Source organism: Macrotis lagotis, chromosome X (assembly GCF_037893015.1).
Source record: "Macrotis lagotis isolate mMagLag1 chromosome X, bilby.v1.9.chrom.fasta, whole genome shotgun sequence".
Lineage (NCBI taxonomy): Eukaryota > Metazoa > Chordata > Mammalia > Peramelemorphia > Peramelidae > Macrotis > Macrotis lagotis.
In genome coordinates, this window is record NC_133666.1 from 134,802,021 (window position 1) to 134,824,121 (window position 22,101).

The 22,101-nt window shown below is 40.2% G+C and overlaps 1 protein-coding gene across 1 annotated transcript in view; it reads left to right on the plus strand.

Moving 5' to 3' along the window:
- The first annotated feature begins 450 nt into the window (after positions 1-450).
- Positions 451-22,101, plus strand: part of ELFN1 (extracellular leucine rich repeat and fibronectin type III domain containing 1) — a 186,435-nt gene continuing 164,784 nt past the window's right edge. The window contains exon 1 of the mRNA XM_074200789.1: positions 451-540. The gene's annotated coding sequence lies outside the window, so the exon portion shown is untranslated. The remainder of the gene's footprint in view (positions 541-22,101) is intronic.

The following is a 22,101-nucleotide window of genomic DNA, read 5'->3' on the forward strand; positions in this document are numbered from 1 at the left end:
CCACCCCCGTATCCTTTGCTTCAGGTGTGGCACCTGGGCATCAGGTACACAGCTGCTCCTGCCCAAGCCTCGGAGTCAGGGGAAAGGCATCTTCTCTCTCTCTCTCTCTCTCTCTCTCTCTCTCTCTCTCTCTCTCTCTCTCTCTCTCTCTCCCCCCCCCCCCCCCTTAGCCATCCCTAAAAACTAAGTTCAGGAACTTTGCAATTCGGTTTGCCCCTAGTCTTCCGGACGCCGAGGTGGGAGGGGATGGCCACTCCTCCAGCTAAACCAACAGTCGGGTTTGTCATCCACAGTCACCGACTCGCGTGGGAGCCCTGGGGCTGAGCGGCGACTCTCCCTTCGCCTGCGTCCAGGGAGAAGGAGCGAGGAAGCGAGCGCAGGACACGTCGTCCTGCTGGGGACAGAGCGACCGTCAGCCGCGGGGGACTGGGGGAGACGCCGGAGCCAGGCCCGGAGCGCCCCGCCTGTCTAGACTTGGAGCCTGCGTATGCCCTCGGGAAGAGGAGGAGGAGGAGGAGGGAGGCGGTGGCCGCACTACGCGTAAGTTTGTTTGCATGCACTTCCGAGGACTGGGCTGGGGGGAGGGGGCTGTTCTGGAGGCGACCCGCACTCTCCCCACCTTATCTCCACTTTTCCAAGAGGAGGTGAGTGTCCTTTGACCTCAAACTCGGTGCTGGGGTGGTAGGGGGTGGGGGTGAAGAGAGAAAGAGCTTTGCCTGGGGAGCCAAGAACTAGCGGTCTTTCCCTCCTCTATCAGCCCAGGGAGGAGGCATCTGCTCTGGGTCAGCCCTGATGAGCTAAAGCAGTTGCCTTTGATCATCTAACCAACGCTGTCCAAAGCCTGAATCTTACCTTAGAGCTAGGGAACATTACTGCTCTTCGGATTTCCTCCCTTCGCCTTAGGGTGGGGAGAGAGGAAGGGGGAGAAAATACTGGGGATAGCAGAGACATGCTACCCAGGGAAACTGGCTTAGGTTCTGGCTTCTGGGGGTCGGGAGTTGGGATGGGTGTGTTAGCAACCTTCTCGGCTAAATTCGGGCAAGCCCCATTTCTAGGACTCCTCGGCAGAAGCAGGAACAGATTTGTGGGGGAGAAACCACCCTCGGCGAAGCCTCTGGGGCTGAGTGGTAGGTACCTAGAAAACCACCTTCCCCTTTCCTTTGCTGGCTTCCCGACAGCCTCAACTGCCAGGAAAGACCAATTGCTAGCTTGACCTGGGGGTTCTTGCTACCCGAGTATAAAAAGATATTGGATAAAGTTGGTGATCGTATTGTTTTGTTAATTCTTTTCATTTGGGTTTATACAACCAATTCACATTTGTATTCCTTAAAGGCTTACAAAGAGCTTCTTAACACTTCAGTGAAGTTGGTAGTGAAAGTATTATTATCTCCATTTTCCAGATGAGGAAAGTGAGCCTCAGAGGGGTTTGCAAGAGTTTCTCAGAGTTACTAAGTAAACTGCAGGAAAGGAATTAGAATTGGCCTTGACTCCTCCTATATAGTAGTTTCTTGTTTGAATCTCATAATATTTTTAAGATGTATCCATGCCCCATTTGACAGATGGAGATACTGAGGCTCCAAGGGATTAAGTGACTTGTACAAGATCAGAGTCAGTTTTGAGAGAAGCTGACAATAGAACATGGGTGCCTTTACTCTCAGTTCAGTATTCTTACATAAGAAGATATAAATTCACCTAGGAACATATGAAAACCTCCATGCTCTTCTGGGGAGGCAAGAAAGGTTATGATAGGGCTCTTGCAATAAAGCCCAATTAGGTGCTCAGCTCATCAATCTCTTCCCCCAGGCACCCTGACTAAAAATTAGGACCCCTTTTCAGTTTAATATCCAGTAGTTTGTAATGTAACTAAATGTAGAATTCAGGATGATACAGCAGCTTGGGAATAAGGAATAAGGAGATTCGTGACTCTGGAAAAGCTCAGCATAGACGTGAAGTCAAAGGTATCTCTATCAACAGAAATAAGCAGTCTCCAGATTCACAGATGGAGGTTGAACTTGGAAAGGGAAGGGGCAAAGAAAGATAAGGGTCTAGAGGCAGTTGGAGAAGTGATAGGCCTTTGATCTGGGAAAATAAAATATAGGATGGAAAAAAAAAAACAGAAAGGGCTTACTTCTCCAGAAAGTCCAATAATTTTTGAAAATATTCTTAAAAGCTGTATTCTCTGTACCTGCAAAAGAAAAAGGATAGACTGGCATTCTCAAAATTCCTAGAAGAATGCCTCATCTATCTAAGATGGTCTCATAGCTTGGAGCTAGTGGCTGGCCAGTTTTGATTGACTTGAATGACTTTCCCTTATCATTTAATGTGGAATGTTCAGACCCATAAGTCCCCAGTGGGTTTGCCTCAAATCTAAACAGCAATTGAAAAAATATTAGGGACAAAAAGGATAAAAATGATGGAGTTGAAGGTTCTGGGTTACTTGTTGCAATGTGCAACGCCCTTCCCCATACACATACATCCCTCTTAGCTCTTATAATTGTTGGTAAATCTTCCCCCCCCCCAATTCTTCTGGGTGAATGGGGTTGGACAGGATACCAGCAATAAATTAATTCCATTCAATAGCATTTTAAGTTCCTACTATGATTTTGTTGTCTTTATTCTTTGCATTACTTTACTGCCTGAGTTCTAACCTCACTCTGCTGTTCATTAGCTTGGTTAAATCTCAAGGCCTTCATTTCCCCATCTCTCAAATTGAGGATGCTGGACCAGATGATACTTAATCGAAGCCAATACAGGACACTGTGCTTGCCTCCCAGCCCCCACTTCTCCCCATTGGATCCAGCCTCTAAGCTCTTATGATGGTTAACAGTGAATGGAAGCTAGGAAGGCTGATTTTTGTCTAGGTTTTTTCAAATGCTATTGGCTTGGAGGAAATTTATTACCATAGGTGCATAGACTTTTTGTGTCCATATTTCTCTGTAGAAAATGGACAGACAGATCCTGTAGATAGATTGTAGATATATATAACATATATATGTATAAATTGAGAGTGGTTAAATGAAATATAGCAGTGAATGGCATGCATGCAGATATATCTCAGGGTCCAGGTGACAGGGTAATAAATTTCACAGCATGAACCAGAAGCAGTCAGTAGTGTTACCAGGGAGTACTGGATAATTTTTATTATGCATTTTTCAACACCCCCCATGTTGTTCTTTCCAAGATGTTTCACTTTACTTTTTCACTAATTCATGAATTCTCTTGCTGGTTTTCATGGATGCTTCTCCCAACCAAAGAAAGATTTACTATTTACTATCTGCTTCTTGCATTTGAGGCAGTTTGAAGTAGTTGCTGATAGTTTGATGATAACTGCTAGAAAAAGAAACCCGGAATGTTTAGAGCTGGAAGGAAGCTGCCCTTTCATTCTACAAGTTAAGGAAATTGAGGTTCAAAAGGAGTACAGAATTTATCCAGAACTGTACAACTAGTCTATGACATTATAGACTCAGATTTTTGTCTAAGCTATCACTCACAGCCCAACATCTGAGGTTCTGTACTGAATGGAATGAGCTTTGGTCTTGGGTGCTACAACTCTCCTCCTTCCCCCACCCTCCTGCCCACATCACTGTATTTTCTTAGATACTTTTAGCTGAGTGATTCTGAGCAAGTCCCTTAAATTCTCTGGATCTGTTTCCTCATCTGTAACATGAGAAGACTGATTTTGATAATCCTTCCAGCTCTAATGATATATAATCTTCTGATGCCTTCAGTCTCCAAGAAAAGTTCCACACACTTAGGGGTGACTGGGGAAAGAGATTTGAATTGAGTCTCAGATCACATATGATCTCATTTATGCCTCATTTTTTGACCCCACCTGAAGTTTGTTCATGAGCATCTCAACAAGCAGTTCAGAAACATAAAGTCTCTTAAGTCTCTAAAGAATCCCAGATCCTATATAAGCACACAAGGTAATAATTGACATATCAGGTACAGGACAGCTTTTATTCTATATGTAAAAACATATATAAGAATCTACAGTAGCTATCAGTGATCAACCTTTTCCTCTGTCAAAGGTAGGATTAGATTCCATATCTCTTAATCATACAATACTCTTCTCATTATACTATTGGTTAGATAAGCAGAATGGCTGTGCTTCTGGAATATCCCCATGTTGCTAATGTCAGTCATGGGTTATGGATAGGGAGATGCTCCTGACTCTGCTGAACAGAGCAGATACCATAATTAGAGAATCATGGCAGAGACCTCTCTATGTGCAATTTTTTGTCCATGTACCCTTATGTATACCTGTGTGGCTGACCCCGTACCCTGTTCTACAGTGGTAAAAAGTATAGCATATCACAGTGGTGACATCAAGAACATAATGTAAACATTGCAAGTTGTCACTGGTGTTCTTTTTTGATATCCTCTTTACACCCTTCTCCCTTCCCCCTCCAAACAATTTTTTCTAGTCACTTATTGTGCTTGTACCCAATGAGAAGAACTGTTTCATCTTTAACTAACTTAAGAACATTTCTTGTTCTGAAATTCAGGTAGAGAAGCTATGTTAAAAAAAAAAAAAGTGTGGGAGAGCCAGTACTTTAAATCCTAGAAGGCTTTATTAAAGATCCCTTTTTATGTAAAAGACATCTTATCTTTACAACTCCCTCTTACCAAAGAAACATACAGGGAAAGTGACTTGCCCAGAGGTACACTATGAAGTTAGTAATAGAAAAAGAATCATGTTCTCTGAGACTCAATCCAAATCTCTTTCCCAATCAAGCCAAATGACTAGGATTTTTTATGGAAAGAAAGAGGGTATCATAGGATCATAGCTTTATATCTATAAGGGTCCTTAGAGGTCATCAAAATCAATCAGATAAGGAAATAGGCTCAGAGAGTTTAAATGACTTGCCCAGGGTCACACAGCTAGTAAGTATCTGAGGCTTAATTCAAATCTAAGTCCTGCTTTTAGAGGAGAGAAAGTCAGATAGATCAAACTACTTAAATTCTCCTTTTTTTTAGGTTTTTGCAAGGCAAATGGGGTTAAGTGGCTTGCCCAAGGCCACACAGCTAAGTAATTAAGTGTCTGAGACCAGATTTGAACCCAGGTACTCTTGACTCCAGGGCCAGTGCTCTATCCACTGTGCCACCTAGCTGCCCCAATTCTACTTTTCTTTTGTCTCCTTTCTGATTATTTTCTTTTATCTTATTCTCTTTTTTTCCTTCTACTCTTTATTTGTCATTTTTGGAAGGAGAACAAATGTTGTCAAAGTTAACATGCAGCCTGTGGGACATCCAACAGCTTTGCTATTGACAGTACCTTGAATCTCTAGAAAATCTTTCTTTGTACAAGTTCAGAGCCCTTAGACTCCCTCTACCTCCCACCAATTTCTTACATCTGGTGCCCTTGAAAGGCAGGAAAGAGCAATGTATAAACTGAAAGTTGTAAAACAAAGTGATTGATATAGGGCAGGAATCTGAATCTTTTGAGGATTAGTCCACCTCTCCATCTTCTGATTTAACTGTTCCATTCCCATCTCATCTCATCCCAGTTTTTTTCATTTCACCTTCCTTCGTTGATTCATGAATCCTCTTCCTGTTTTCAAATGTAAGATTCCCACAACCAGAGGCTTGGTTTCCAGTTAAGGTTTACTTACTTGGCTTTACTATATTTCCTTTGTAGCAATTAGACACCTCAACTTACTCTCTCCCTCCTCCCTTTATTCTCATTGTCCCTTAAATGTCCTCACTTTTTATCCCAAGGCCTTTCCTATGAGCATACCAAATATGATCCAACTGCTTGAATAGTGTCCATTTAAGTTGTGTCTGACTCTTCATGACTTTGTGACTAGGTGACTTCATATCTTTCTTGGCAAAGATACTGGAGTGCTTTACCATTTTCTTCTCCAGATCATTTTTCAGATGAGGAACTGAGACAGACAGGGTAAAGTGACTTGCCCAGGGTCACATAGCTAGCAAAAGTCAGGAAGACTCTATTCATTGCATTAACCTAGCTTCCCTCTTAAACAATAGCTCTGAATAAACAATAAATAAATGTTATAGAAACTTAAGAGGTGGTAGAACTCACCAGATTTAGTGTACTCAAGGAAACCTTTCTGGAGAAGGTGAAATTTGAGTTGAGTCAAGATCTGAGTAAGATTCAAGTAAATACAGAGGAGATAGGTAGAGACAATTCTAAACAGAGAACTGGGGGATCAGAGGTCCTGGATTCAAGAAAGCATTGATCTTTGGAGGATCGGTATACAGAGCAGTATTGTTCTATTAGAGAATAAGGAGAGCTAAGTCTGGGAGAGTATAAGAAAGGATTATGGAAGGCCTTTTATGCTCTACTCTTCTATTCCTGTCTTTCTTATTCTGTCTCTTGTCCCTCTTATATTCTTCCCAGTGGAATGAGACCCACTGCCAAATAGATCAGCTTTGTCCAGATCCTTTGCTGTTAGGTGAGTTCTGAAATCCAAGAGGCTTAAAAGTTCTGTGACAATATCTGCATAGGTTCCTAGCACATCTGAGGAACAGGGAAGGGGGCACCATCTCCTACCTCTAACCAACTAAAAAAGGAAAAAGGAACCAGGAATTAAAGCTTATTATCCACAATAAGATTCCTTTGATTTCCTAAATTCAATTTGCTACAGTTCTTAAAAAGGAGGCTGAACATATTGTAGGCACTTCATATTTGTTGTATGGATGAGTGGTTAGGTGGATGAGCAGGTGAGTGGTGGGTGGATGGATGGATGAATATGAGTGGGAGCAATGGATAGGTGAATGAATGGAAAGGTGGATGCATTGGTGGATGGGCAGATAGATAGATGGATGGGGGATAAATGGAAGGATGGATGAGTCGAGTAGGGAGAACAGGAGGAAACAAGGGATAACTAGAATGAACTACTTTGAACTATATAGAGCCAGGAAGTTACTTATAGATCAGTTAATTAATAAACATTTATGAAATACATCCTATTTGCCAGCCACTATGATATTGAGTGACAGTTTAATGTTAGACACTGGGAATAAAAGAAGGAAATAGTTTTTGTCTTTTGGGATCTTATATTTTATTGGGAGAAATAACATGAATATGTAGAAGCAAATATGAAATATATATCCAGGGTAATTGACTGTACACCAATAGTTGCAGATATAGGAAAGGCCTCACATGGATGGAACTAAAGCCAAACTTTGAACAGTTGAAGATTCTAAGAAGTATAAATGAGGAAAATCATGAAGATGGGTGCTGAAATGCTGTTTATGAGGAGCCCAATGTTTCTTAAACTAAGCCATACTGGGGACTAGGAATATAGTATAATTCTCTGTCATGAGTGACTCCTTTCTCTAGGTTGCAACACTCCAGGATTCAGAGAAGGGTCTGGAAATTGGAGAGAAGCAGAGAATTGGGGTAAGACAGATAATACCTAGGAAGGAGATTCTTATGTTTCAAGGTTTTGAAAAGTGAGGACTTGGGGTATAAAAACTGTATGCTGACCAGGAGAAATTTGCTTGGCGTCAAGTTGGGGAAACACTGGGTTCAGTCCCAATCATTTCTTTTACATTAAAGATAAATGTGACCTATTATATACCTTATAGGTTTAAAGGAGTAACTATCAATCTCTGGATCCTGTCTAGCCAAGACCCATCCAATCTATTCTTACCCCCCTTCCTTGTTTTATTCAGATTTACAGAACCAAAGCATGTGAAACTAACTCTTCTTCCATGCACCCCCATGTACATGCCTTTATTCTAAGAATCAGAAACTATGGTTCAGGCCTTTGAGGATTGAAAGGAGGGTCATAGTAGAAACCCTTATTGGTCTTATACCCTGTGCAGCTGCTCCCTTGAAAGTGCTTAATTCCACTATTGCTTAAAGTTATTTGGAAAAGTTCAGATAAATCAGAATTCTGGCATCATTGAGATCTAAGTGCCTGGGAAATCACTGTCAGTCAGGCTCATATTTACAGTAAGCTTTTAGTTTTATTTCAAGCAGAATCAAAATGAGGAACCACTTAGTCATTAGCTCTTTCTAGTTAAATTTATTAAACACTCTCTCTCTCTTTCTCAGGCACGCGTGTGCTGCCCCCCCCCCCCACCACACTCGTATGCACCCTCCTGCAAACTTTATTAAACCCTCACCAGGGAGCAACCATCTATAAGGGGCCAAGGCCCAGGGAAGAAGGCTTACCTTCCCTGTCACTCTCCCCAGGCTAATCAAAAGGAATACTTTTCAAGAACAGCACTTTGAGAAAATGTCACTCTGCTGGGTCGGAATTCATCACATAGCCCGCCACAGCAGCTATAATCTTTAATCATCCGGAGCAATCAAAACAAAAAAGCCAAATAGCATTGCAGGATATGGCTCAGTGCTGGCTCATGGTGAAATGCCCCGTCACTGCAGTGATGGGAGCTGGAAGCTTGGGAGCTAGGAGCTGGGGTTCAGCCAATACTGTCACCTTCAGCTGCCTCCCACTCCCTAGAGATGATTCTAGTAATAATGATGAGGGTGATGAGACCTCACTTAATATGATCTTTTTCAGTTTACATCGTACTCCCCTCTCAGTAATCCTAGGAAGTAGGGAGTGAAAAGTTCCTGTACCCATTTTACAGATGGGATGTCAGATCTCCTTTCATGCCAGACTCTGATAGAGGAAGAGTTCCTGTCTTCAAGAAGCATGCAATCTAGACATACAAACCAAATACCACCCATCCCCCATTATAATGTGGCATGGATACTTAGATTCTTTTTTTTAATTGTTTTTTTTTTTTTGCAAGGCAATGGGGTTAAGTGGCTTGCCCAAGGCCACACAGCTAGGTAATTATTACGTGTCTGAGGTCGGATTTGAACTCAGGTACTCCTGACTCCAGGGCCGGTACTGTATCCACTGCAGTCTGATATTTACATTCTTTAAAGACCACTTTCGCCAGGAAGAGATTTTAAACAATTCAAGGTGATTTTCCTTCCCATCCAGGGAGGTCAGTCCATCATCTTCCCTTCCTTCTCCCACTCTCATCACAACTGAACCGCAAACATGAAACCTCATACTTAAGGGAAACTTTTTGAGAGCAGGGGCAGTTTCATTGTTGTTATTGCTGGGTCTCTCTCAAAGGAAGCACTTAATAAATACAGTTTGAATTTAAATAGAATTGAATGTAAGTCTTTATTCCTGGATGTGGCTTTAGCTGTGGTTTCCTATGAGTTTGTAGCATTGCTCTCTGAATCCCCATTCTTGGCTCTTCTGAAAATTTTAGAATTGAGAAAAACAGAACTGGAAGGTTGGGGGGAGGGGTGTCTTGGAGATTATCTGGATTCTCTTCCCCTCAACCCACTTCCCCACACTCCCTTGTTTATTCTGAGATGAAAATTAAAGCCAGAAGCCAAGGGGGAAGGGAAATGTTATATTCAAAGTCATACAATGAGTCAGAGGCAGAGCCCAGAATCCAGACTTTCTGATTCCCCAGTTCAGTGGTCCTTGCTCCTCTGAGGACAAATCAGCAGTCATGAACTAGAAGTCTCAACTCCTGAAACCAAGAACATCAAATCCTATCCATATTGAAATCTGTCTTCACAGGTATGTCTCCTGCTAGGAGAATCAGGTCTGTATAAAAAAGCCACTAATTACTATGTGACATCGGACAATTCACCCTCCCCATCTCTGGACCTCAGTTGCTTTAGCTGTATAATGAAGGGGCTGTACTGGATGTGTCCTTTAATCACAATCCCTTCCAGCTCTAACATGAGTTATAATTCTATTAAATTTAAAATTATGATTCTATTGTCCTTAGGTAATTGTGCATTTGTATACTTTGCTATATGAGGAGAAATCTTTCTGCACTCTGAAAAGGGACAGGCTTAAATTAATATCATCAGAGCTTTAGGGTAGGTCTCAGATACCCAATGTAGAATGCAATGCTTATCTTGTGAGATTCTTGTCTACATTTTCCCTAAATTTATCAACCCAACAATCTAGACGTCTTCTCTTTCTCTTGTTATCATGAGAAAGTAAAGTAGGTTCACTTTATTTAATCATGATTTTTAATTTTTTTCTTTTTTTCTAATTGCATGTAAAGATAATTTTCAACATTTTTGTAAGATTCTTGAGTTCCACATTTTTCCCTCTCTTTCTTCCCTCCCTCAGACATCAAGTAATCTGATATAGATTATACATGTACAATTGTGTTAAATGTATTTCCTTATTAGTCATGTTGTGAAAGAAGAATCAGAACAAAAGGGGAAAAACCATGAGAAAGAAAAATAAAAAACAGATTTTAAAAAGTGATAATAATATGTTTTGGTTTGTATTCAGACTCCATTTCTTTTTCTGGATGTGGATGGCATTTTCCAAGTCTTTGGAGTTGTCTTTGGTTGTTGTTTTACTAAAAAGAGCTAAGACTATTATAGTTGATCATCACAGTATGTTGTTGCTGTGTACACTATTCTCCTGGTTCTGTTCACTTCACTCAGAATCAGTTCATATAAGTCTTTACAGGTTTTTTGAAATCTATCTGCTCATAATCATGATTGTTTTAAAAGAAGTAGGCTCACCTGCAAATTTATTCACCTTTTTTTGTATACATTGCCCTCACTCTTCAAAGACTTCCTTTCTCCTGTGCCAAAACTTCCTTTATAACAAAGTACAGTTGTTTTGCTTAGCAAATAAGTAAAATTTGTTTTAATAAATCATTTTCCATGACTGACAGTGTATGTCACATCTTGCATCAATTGTTTCCCAACTTTCTGCCAAGAGATAGGAAGCTTTAAGTTACATCTCAAGGAACATTTTTTACTAAGTAAGAATTGTTAGACTCTGTTGCTAGAGAAGCATTGTGGAATTTACCTCTCCAGGAAGCCTCAGAAGTAAGATTAATTCTTAAGACACATACGTCAGCATTGGAGAGGCAGTAGCATAGAGAAGCCTTCAGTGTTCCGTGTATAGTTATGTATTTATTGATGTTTGAATGGCTGACCTTTGGCTAGATTGTGAAATAGGAGAATTTGCCCCTAGCCTCCTTTTTTCTGCCCTTTGCAGGACCATTCTTAACTTCTTCAGTCAATAATGTCCTCCATGCTCAGATCTCCTTCCTATCAAAACCTCCACCCAGGTAAGGATTTCATATCAGTCCTTTATACCATAGTGTAAATAAGTTCAGATCTCTGTGGTCCCTCTCCTTGGGTGCATTTTGGTTTATTTTGTCTCTGAATGCAGAATGAAAAACTTTTGGTTTCTTCTTAAAGGCATTAGATAAATGTGAGAGATATTTTTGGCTACCTATCCTGCCTAGAGATAAGACCAGTCCTGCATATGTGGTTTTCTAGAGGGCAAAGAGTATCAGAATAGTGGGAGAAGAATTCCTTCACTATTATGGCCTCAGTTTCCATTTTTGTCAACACTAATTTCTAGGGTTCTTCTTTGTCCCATTTTCCTCTTTGATTTATTTTGTAAAAGCCTCCAAATCCTTATTGAATGAGAGCTTCTTTGAAGCAGACACTGAGCTTAATTAGCTCAGCATAAAGGGGAATCACATGAGATAGACCTGTGGCAATTCTGCATTGTGATTGTGTAAGTGAAGCTAATGGATGGTGAAGAAATAAGAGAACTTTCACTGAGAACATCAGCTCCTGTTCTCCTTGGTCCTCAGTTCTGGCATTTGGGTCCTGTGAGAGTCAGAGGTTTGCTAAAGATTGTCTCAGGATGGCAAGAGGCTGTCCCCATGACCCAGAGTTAAGATACAAGTGGTCATTGCTTTACCACATAGGTCTGTTCCAGTCGGATCCATTTATAAGTGAATTTCTTTAAAATAAATTCTATTTTTCTGTTAATATCCATAATAAAAGCAGAGATGCCTTCTTTGGAAGGGAGCAAAAATTGTGCTCAGAGGGTTAGGATGGCAAACAGCTTTTGATGGGTTACATATCATACTGGGAGCATAGCCTTGTAGAACTATAGTCACCACCTGGAAGTTTTATCTTTTCCTTGCTATTGTACTTCATCATTCTGTGAGGCAGCTGAGGTATAGGGAGAAGAGGATGGGAATGGGGATGAGGGAGGGCAGAGGACCTGAGTTCAAAACCAGCTCTTCCATGTGCTCCTTGTGTGATGTGTGGGGACAATCCATTTAGACTCTTTGGTCTTCAGATTGCTCATCTGCTGAAAGAGATTTGGACTAGAAATTCTAACCTTTAAGTTATGACCTTTTCACAACCTCCTTTTACCTTTCCAGGTATTATACTTATGGATAATCTCAACCTAATAGAGATATAGAGCTTCTCAATCTAATACATAAACAGTAATAGTAATTATGGATATTCTCAATCTAATAGAGTTATAGAGTTTCTCAATCTAATAAATAATAGTATTTATGGACATTCTCAATCTAATAGGGTTATGGAGCATCTCAGTCTAATAAAAAATAGAGCTTTTCAATCTAATAAAGCTAATAGAGTTGGGTGGCAATATCAGATTCTGTGTCTTGAGGATTCAGATTCTGTGATGTGAATTAATTTGATGGGTTTTTTCCCACATTGGGAAGTTCAAAAGGCCAAATACAGTTTTCAGTTGTAGAGGATCATAAACTTAGAGCTAGAAGGGATCTCAGAGATTATCTTGTCCATTTTAAAGATGAGGAAACTGAGGTCCAAGGAGGCTAAGTAACTTGACAAGATCACTTAGAATGAGGGATTGCTTGTGAAGTCTTCAGGTATTCTTGAGTCTGAGCTTTGGAACCTGAAATTATCCCCACCTGTGTTGCTTATTTCCAGCATTGGAGAGAAATCACTAGCAATAAGATGATCTCATTTTGGGTTAGTTCTTGGAACTGCTATTTGCCCCTTGGGGTGAGGTGGGGAAGTGAGGAGGCAGGAAGAGAACTTAAAAGAAAGCCTTCATTTTCAGCGTGTTTATTTCAGTTTTTCCTCATTATGAAGTACTCAGAGAGACTGAGCATTTTAGATCTAGAGAATGTGATTACACAAGAGAGAGATTTTTCAGAAAGAAAAAAAGCAGCCCATCAGAAATCCTAATATTGCTACATGAGTTTAAATAAAAAAGTTAGAGATCAAAACACGAGTGGGCTGCAAGCTTGAAAACTTCTCCACCAAACAGCAGCAGGTGTGAAAAAAAAAAAGCTGGTGAGAAAACACACACACACAGAAGTCCATGTGTATACATATAAAGACCTCCCCTCCACCCCCTCCACAGAGAGGCCTTGAGAAATGTGGGCCACAATATTTTTCTAATTAATTTGTCAGTGGTTTTGCCTGTGAACACCTTAGGGGAGGGATCCGGGCTTCAGTGGGGTCAGCAAAGCCTGGCACCTGGTCTCCGAGCTCTGTGACTAATCAGCACTGCTTCTTGGCCTGAGAACATGTTGTTTAAACTTAAGAGTTACTCTGCTGACATTCCCAGGGGCATCTCAAATGTTCTGTGCACCAAAAGGACTTCTGTAGCCAGTCAAGGCACACATTTCAGTCTGTTGGAGCTGAGCCCTCAGGATTTAATTCAGTCACCCATGTATTGGGATATCATCAGTTATCACCCATCTCTGTATTCCTTATCCGTGTTCTGCAAATGAGAGTTTTGAGAGCTCAAGATTTTTCTGCCTTGGGCCTGAAATGGTCTTTATGGCAAGAATTACTCCATGCAGATAGTTAAGAAAAAGAAACATGGTCTAATCAGGAAAAAAAAAATACCACGTGTAGGGGAGGGGGAAAGGATTTGCTCACCTCTTGAGGATCCTCCCAGCTTCCTCCAGTTTTGTGATTCTATTTTTATTTTTGTTTATGTGGAAGGCGCTGTCTCTGGTTCTGCTGAAGTGATCCTAGGTAGCGAGCTGCAGGCCCCTTCTTTAATTTAATAGATGAAAAAAACTATGCTCCAGGAAAGTAACATGAGTTAACCAAAAAAAAGCAGGAAGTATCAGAGGTAGTATTTGGACCCAGTTTAGACCTGATCTCAGGTCTTCAAAGGGGCTTATGGTGGTGATAGGGTTGACCTGCTTGGGATTTGAATCCTCAGTCTGGAGAGTTTTTCATATTGAATTGATCATTAACAAAATATTCTGCTAGAGTGTTTGAAGAGAATACCCAGTTTCCTGTCCATTCTCAGGGTCTGAAGGAGTAGGATAACCATAGATTTAAAGTTGGAAAGCTTCTTAAACATCACAGAATAATTGATTAAGAGCTAGAAGGTATTCTAGAGGTCATCCAGTGTAATTCCTTTATTTTACAGGTAAGAAAACTGAGGCAAAGACTAATTTGATCAGGAGTATGTAAGATAGTGACCTACAGAGCTGGTTTTTAAACTCAAACCCTGTATTCCAAATCCTTTGTTCTTTTCACTGCACCGTCCCACCTCACATAAATTCAATTCACTTGCATGTTATAATATCACCTGGGTGATGTCATGATCTGTTGAGGATGAAGGACAAACAACAACAGCAATACAGTTCTTTTATTATTTCACTTCATTTTCCCAATAGCTATGAGATTCATAGGTCAGTAATCATTTTTTCTATTTTATCTATCATGGCATAGTGGATAGAGATCCAACCTCTGAGACCAGGGTACAATTCCCATGTCTGACACAGAGCGATCGGCTAACCCTGGGCAAATCTCAGTCTCAGTGCCTGAGGCTTCTGTCTGAGACAGAGCTTCTTAACTTTTTTGGTCCCATGGTCTTATTTGGCAGTCTGGTGAAACCTGGGAGAAAAATTTTAAATGTATAAAGTAAAATAGTTGGCATTAAAATGGAAACCAAATATTAGTGAAAATAAAGGTATAATTTTTTTCCCATCTAAATTCAAGACCACCCACATTTTCCCTAAGTCCTTCCATGAATTCCTATTATCAATTCTTGGTTCTCCAGTTCTGAAACTAGATATGTGTTGGTAGATATAGTTTCCTAACCTGAAGTTACTTCTATCAATAAATTCATAGATTCTGCCCACAATGGGTGAATGAACAAAGGAATAAATAAATAAATGGCTAACATTTTTATAGCACTTAAAGGTTCACAAAATTGATCTTCCCAGACCAGGACCCTGAAAGTCATAGAGTTTAGTGACTTATGCAACATTTAGTTTCTTCCCATTCAGTTCATTGATAGTAGAGCCAAAAATCAAAATCCAGATATTTGGACTCATGGGTACTGAATTCTGGAGGTCTTAGGGTGGCATTCAGAAGTGGGGAAATCCACTCTGACCTTCTTTCCTTAAATGATTTCCCCAGGCCCATAAGGCCAAAAGTACTAGAGGAAAGCCACTGACAAAGAGTACAGCTATCAAAAAGAACCATGAGTGAGTGGGCTGAGGTTGGGGTAGAAGGAAGAAGGGAGGGAATCCCTCCTTGGGTTCTCTGGGAAAGTATCCCAAATGTGGGAGGTGTTTCTGCCAATCCGGCTGGTGTCTGGTGTCTGGGGAAGCAGAGTTACTGCTCATATCCCAGTCAGACTTCCCGTACGAGATGCAGCTGACAGTGCTGAAGGGGGAGGCAATTTGGGTCAAGTCCTTTGGGGGATGCAAACACCTGAAAATCAGGATCATTCCCCCATAGTTATTCTTGTTCTCTCTTGGGACAGCCAGTTTTACCCAATAAAAGTTCCAGGTATTCCCCCCACCTGCCAAAGAGCAGCCCAAAGAAATAATATCTCTATGGGTCTGAGAGAAATGCAAAATCACCAGAGGAGACTTAACCTGTTCTCCAATTCTATTTAAACCAAGTGACTGTTTGCTATTTAGCCTGAGTAATAGTTTTATTATTTAGACCGACTAACAAAATTAGTAGTTTGCTGCAACATTGAACAACCGGAAATGTGCTTACACACAACCATAATTGCCTGTGTATGAGCAGAAAAAAGGCCGTTTTAGAATAATTTTCTGTCTTACACTCTGTTGGCTTTCAAGTGGGGGGGAGGAGGGAGGTGAAGCTTGCTATTTAATGTTTCACCCCTCTGCTCCTTTGTCCCTCATTCCTTTTTAATGATTCTCACTGGGAGTTTCCATCTATTTGATTCATTAAGGATTGGTCTGGGGTGGGGGTGGGGTCTTATAACTTAGCCGGTCAGGTGTGGAACTGAAACCACTAGGTGTTAGGGAAGACCCCATTGAGTCATATGGTCCCCTCAGGGAGAGGGGAAAAAATACCATTTCTCTCTGGCCCTCTTCCCTTTTTCTGAGAGGGCTGTAAAAACTATACTTGGGACTATGGGTGTGAAGTTGGGGAAGAAAGAGGAGTTCTTAGGCTGTGCAGATTTCATTTCTCCCAAGGGTTGGAAATCCCTTTAAGTCAGGGGTACATGAATAGAGTTCATAAACTCAGATGAGCAAAGTAGAGAAACTCACTCTGGCCTCCTTCTTTCCTTAGTTCATTTCCCCAGGTCCCTAAGGTCAAAAGTACTAGAGGAAAGTCACTGACATTTATTTTCATTAAACTCTACTTGAAATTTAGTATCTTCTTCAATTATAGATTTTTAAAAAATTTTCTGAAAAGGGTCCATTGGCTTCACCAGATTCTTCATGGGATCTGGATAAAAAAAAAATTCTCTGTTTTAAAGAATGAGCCCTTGGGGCAGCTAGGTGGCATAGTGGATAAAGCACCGGACCTGTAGTCAGGAGTACCTGAGTTCAAATGGTCTCAGACACTTAATAATTACCTAGCTGTGTGGCCTTGGGCAAGCAATTTAACTCCATTTGCCTGGCAAAAACCTAAAAAAAAAAAAAAAAGAGCCCAAAGAGTACCAGGGAAGTGCCTTTTTTGGCCTGGTACTTACCAAAGATATCAAAATGACTTTCTGCTCCTAGTGCTTATCAAGTTTTAGGCATTTTCTAGGGCTATCCTTATTTTTGATATCGTAATTTACCCCCACATCATTTCCTGGTAATACCAGTTGTAGTAGGGAATAACAATTTGTAGTATAGCCAGAAGTCCAAGTTTAGTGGGAGATCTGTGGTCTATATATGGAAAGAAAACTGTGTTTAAAGTCTGTTTCTGACAAATCGCTTAAGCTTCCTGAAATTCAATTTCATTACATATAACATGGGATAAGACTATCTTTTAAGCCAATAGCTGCCCAAATGTTTTCATATGGCTCCATATGTATCTACAGTGTAGGATGGAAGCAGAAAAAAAATCAATTGCAATGTTTAGCTGCAATATAGATGCTTGGGTGTAATGAGGTGGTAGTCTGTCTGGACCCTTCCGTGACTGGGCCACATCTGGAATATTGAATTGATATAGTATGGCATGATAAGTCTTCTGGAAGAAAGAAACTAGGCTTCTTCAACTTGTTCCCAGAGGGTAGACCCGGGAGCAGTAGATAAAGGAAGCAGATGTAGGCTTGATATAAGGGGAAAACTTCCAAACAGTTGAAGCTGTCCCAAAATATAAAAGGTTGCCTTGGAAGATAGTGGGTTTCTCCTCTGAGAACAGAGGCCAAATGACCACTTGTTGGGTATATTATAGAGAGAACCTTTATTGTAGTGTGGATCAAACCTCCAAAGTCCCATCTGATTGTGAATCTTTGAGTCTATGATGTACCTACAGAATGCCAGAGAAGTTTAAGTGATTGATTAATTTTGACCCCTCTTCCTCCATCCCCAACCCCAAAAGCATGGTATAATGGCAAACACTCTGAACTTAGAGTCATAATACCCAAATTCAAATTCTAACTCTGCTATTGGTGGTTACCTTGAACTTCCCACACCTTAGTTTTCCTCATCTGTAAAATGAAGGGCTTGGAACTCATTTGCCTCTAAGTCCCTTCCAACTCTAAATCTCTGATCTTTTGATCCCTTAATCCTATGAAGTCTGTTGTTTATTTGTTATGGACTGTCTTCCTTGCCAGATGGATCTGAAAGAAGTCCCTAGACTTATGGAGGGTGATAAATGTTGGCTCATGGTCTCCTTGTGGGTTGATGACTGAGTTAAGTTGTTTGAGAGAAGGGAGTGAGGAGTACTCCTGAGCCTTCTCTGAACTTGGAAATATTTTCTTTGGAACACTGGCATTGATTTCTGGGGGCATTCTGAGGGCTAATTCATAGTCCCAGGTCTGGCCAGCAGGAAATCAAATCTATGGGTCAAACACAAACCAGGAAAACAAAGCCCTATTGTTCTCATCCATATTTGGAGCAGAAAGTTAGAGTTGTAGTTAGTCACTGAATTGACAGATATGACATTTACAAATCATCAAGCATCCTTCACAAATTTTATATGGTTTACCTGGATTTTACTCTTTTATTTTAAAAGTTTTATTGATTTTTTGTTTTTTTTTAAATCTAACAGTCATTTCCTGATATGCTTCTGAGCTTTTGATATCATATCTATATCATAGATATAGAGCTTGGGGCCTCATAGGCCATCCTATTCAAACTCCCTCCTAATTTCATAAATGAGAAGATTGAGGCACAGAATGTTTGATTGACCTGCCTAGGTTCATACAGGTAGTATCTGAGGCAAGATTTGAATACAGGCTCTCCTGACTCTAGTCTAGTGTTCTATTAAATCCTGATTTGGATACTTTGACCTTAGCCTTAAGCTTTCTCAACCTCAGTTTCTTCACCTGTAAAAGGAGGAGATTGAATTTGATGACTTTCATGGTCCTTTTCATGATCCTGTCTATGCTAAAGAAAATACTTATGAAGTGCCAATGGAAAAAAAGACTGCATCCAACATGTTGTATGACATATACTCTCTGTGGTTACCCCCCCCCATTTTTAACAAAAGCTGTAGATGCTTTTCCCCTCAAACACTACAAATTGAACAAAGGGACCTCTTTGTTCCCTAAAGTCTTTGGACTCCATGCCTGACCTAGACATCTAGCCTCTTGTCCCCTTGCCATGATTCCTTATAACCTCTATGGATACTTACTCCATTTCAAAATTCTACTCCTAGGATCTGGTGATTGACTGGTACAAACTGCATCCTGGGACAAGGAGCCTGGAGAGATATGCTGATTAAGTATTAGTTTTCTTAATAGTCTGTGAGAGTCCTTCCTACCCCTTCCCTTACAGTCTGAGTAGGACACTCAAGTTATCATGTCAGGTTTGAGATGGAGGGCAGGGAAGTGGCATCTGGTGTCTGGTTTGAGATGGAAAGGCATGACATCTGGTGTCTGGTTATAGAATGGGGAGGGGACATGACATCTGGTGTCTGATTTAGGGATATGAAGACATGACATCTGTCTTCACATATTTGAAGGACTATCTTGTAGAGAAGAGATCTTGTCTTGTTCCATGTGGTACTGTAGGGAAGAAACTAGGACCAACAGGTGAAAGTTAGCAAAGAGATTTTTAGGGAAGGAAATAAGCATTTCTTAAGTACTTATTGGACCAGGTATTTCATTTCTCACAACAAAATGAGATAGTATTACAACTAGCTCCATTTTTCAATTAAAGAACCTGAAGCAGATATATATTAAATGATTTGTCCAGGCTCACATAGCTAATTAGTAGGTATCTGAGGATATATTGGAACTCTGGGAGGAACCAAACCTCTCCTTTACAAATGATGAAACTAAAGCCCAGAAAGGGTTATGAGATCATAGAGTGAGAATGAGAAGGAGCCCCAGAAATCATCTGGTTAAGAGGACAGTCATTTATTAAGTACCTACTATGTCCCAGGAACTGTTCTAAATACTTTATAAATATTATCTCATTTGATCTTCACAAAAAAATTCCTTGAGGTAGATGCTATTATTGTTTACAGATGAGGAAACTAGGCAGAGAGGAGTTAAGTGACTTGCCCAGTATCACACATCTAGTAAATTCTTAACCTGTGTTAAATTAATCCCAATATAGATTTCAGGAGATTCCTGAACTTAGATGAAAAAAAAATTACATCTTTATTTTCACTCCCTTCTAGCCAAAATCAATCAATCAACAAATATTTATTAATCCTATGGGTTTGGCACCAGTTTTAGTATGAGGGATAAGGAAAGAGGCAAAAGATAGTTTTTGCCTTCAAGAAGCTTATAATCCATTGAGGAAGGCCAAATGCAAACAAATAAATATACATATATATATATATATGTATATATAAAGCAAGCTGTAAACAGGATAAATAGGAATTAACAAAAGGAAGTAACACTAATTGAAGTATTGGGGAAGGCTTCCTTTAGAAGGTAGGATTTCAGTTGGTACTTAAAACCAGGGAAGTCAGTAGTCCCAGGAGAGGAGGGAACATATTGAGGACAATCAGAGAGAATGTCCAGAACTGAGAGATGAACTTTCTTATTTATGAAACAGCCAGGAGTCCAGGGTTACTGGACTGAAAAACATTCATCAGGGAAACCATTATTCTGAACTTTAACATACTACTAAAGGGGTTTATGTCACACCCCAGATCTAGGCCAAATCTCCATTATACTATAAATGAAGAAACTGAGGCCCATGGTGTTTAAGTGACTTGCCCAAAGTCCTTGCCTAGGAGTATATCTTTTCTTTGCCCAAACAATGCCATGACCAAAGCTACTCCTCACCCCAAGTCAATTCAATAAGCTTTTTTTTTTTTTTTGGCTTTTTTGCAAAGCAATGGGGTTAAGTGACTAGCCCAAGCTAGGTATTATTAAGTGTCTGAGGTCCTATTTGAACTTGGAAATCATCTGACTCCAGGACAGGTGTTCTACACACTGCACTACTTAGCCACCCCTCAATAAACTGTTTTTAAATTTTTTAAATTTTTTAAATTTTTTTTAGGTTTTTGCAAGGCAAATGGGGTTAAGTGGCTTGCCCAAGGCCACACAGCTAGGATTTGAACTCAGATCCTCCTGACTCCAGGGCCAGTACTCTATCCACTGCACCACCTAGCCACCCCTCAATAAACTTTTAATAAGGGCTTAATAATAACTATGGACCAGGTCTTAATAAAATATAGACAATCCCTTCTCTCAAGGAGGGGAAGATTACACATAAAAAAAAAAAAAAAACTGAGTCAGGAAATGAAATAGAAAAAAGTCCAGAAAGTCAGCCTGGAATGGAATGAATACATGGCTGACCTGGGTGTTCTTAAAATGTGAATTCTTGGAAAAACTCCTCTCCCAGAAGAGCAGGTATAAATTATTTCATGGCCCATTACTTGGAAGGAGATTTCTAAAAGATCTGACTAGTAGAAAACTGGGGTTCCTTCACTTTCAGCTCCAATGAAAAGCTCTTGGATTTCCTAGAAAGTAGTAAACCTCCCCCAACCCTTTCTACAACGCACCACCAAACCAGACTTCCAGGGGTACTGGCTACAAAACACCATTTTCCTTATTTCAGCCCCCTGTTTCCCATTGTTTCTCTGTTCTCTCTGCCTAACAGTTAAGGCTTCCTAGTGTCTCAAGGACATAAAATGTTGTACATTATGGTTCCTGGCCACCTTTAGACATTTTTCTTACCCTCCTTCCTCTTTACATTTCAACCAAACTATTTTCCTGAATCCTATCTCCATGCTTTTGAACACATTAGCCCCCTATCTAGAATGCATTCCTTCTTCAATTGTCCTTTGGATCCCTAGCTTTCTTCACAAGTAGGACCTTCTACACAAAGTCTTTCCTAATCTTCCAAATTGCTTGGAATGACTTTGTATATATTTATCGCATAAATGCTATATCAATCTCTCTGCAGAGTGTAAGTTTCTTGAAGGCAAGGACTATTTCATTTTTCTCTTAATGTCTCCATTGTTCTCAATGGGCACTTAAGAAATGTTCAACTGTATTGAACTGAGCTGAATTGAAGAATGAACTCTTCTCACTTGGTTAGTGTTTCTCAAATTGTAGAATGCTCAGAAATTTAGAGAGGGAAGAGTCCTTGGCAAGTCACTGTTCAATCCAGTATCTGAAAGAGATCCTCCAACACTACTTACCTGACTGAGATCTGCAAATAATTAGTCATTCTCTATTATAAAAACCTCCAAGTGAGGGATAAGCTGCTTGCCACATCTAGGTAATACAATGTATAGAAGTTTGGTTCTAGAGTCAGTAAGACTGGAGTTCAAATCCAGCCTCAGATACTTCCCAGCTATGTAACATTGGACAAGTCACTCAGTTGTAAAATGGAAAAAAAATAGCACTTACCTAATAGGATTGCTATGAGGATCAAAGATAATATTTGTAAAGTGTCTGGCTTATAGAAGATGTTTTATGAATGTTTATTTCCCCTGCTCTATCC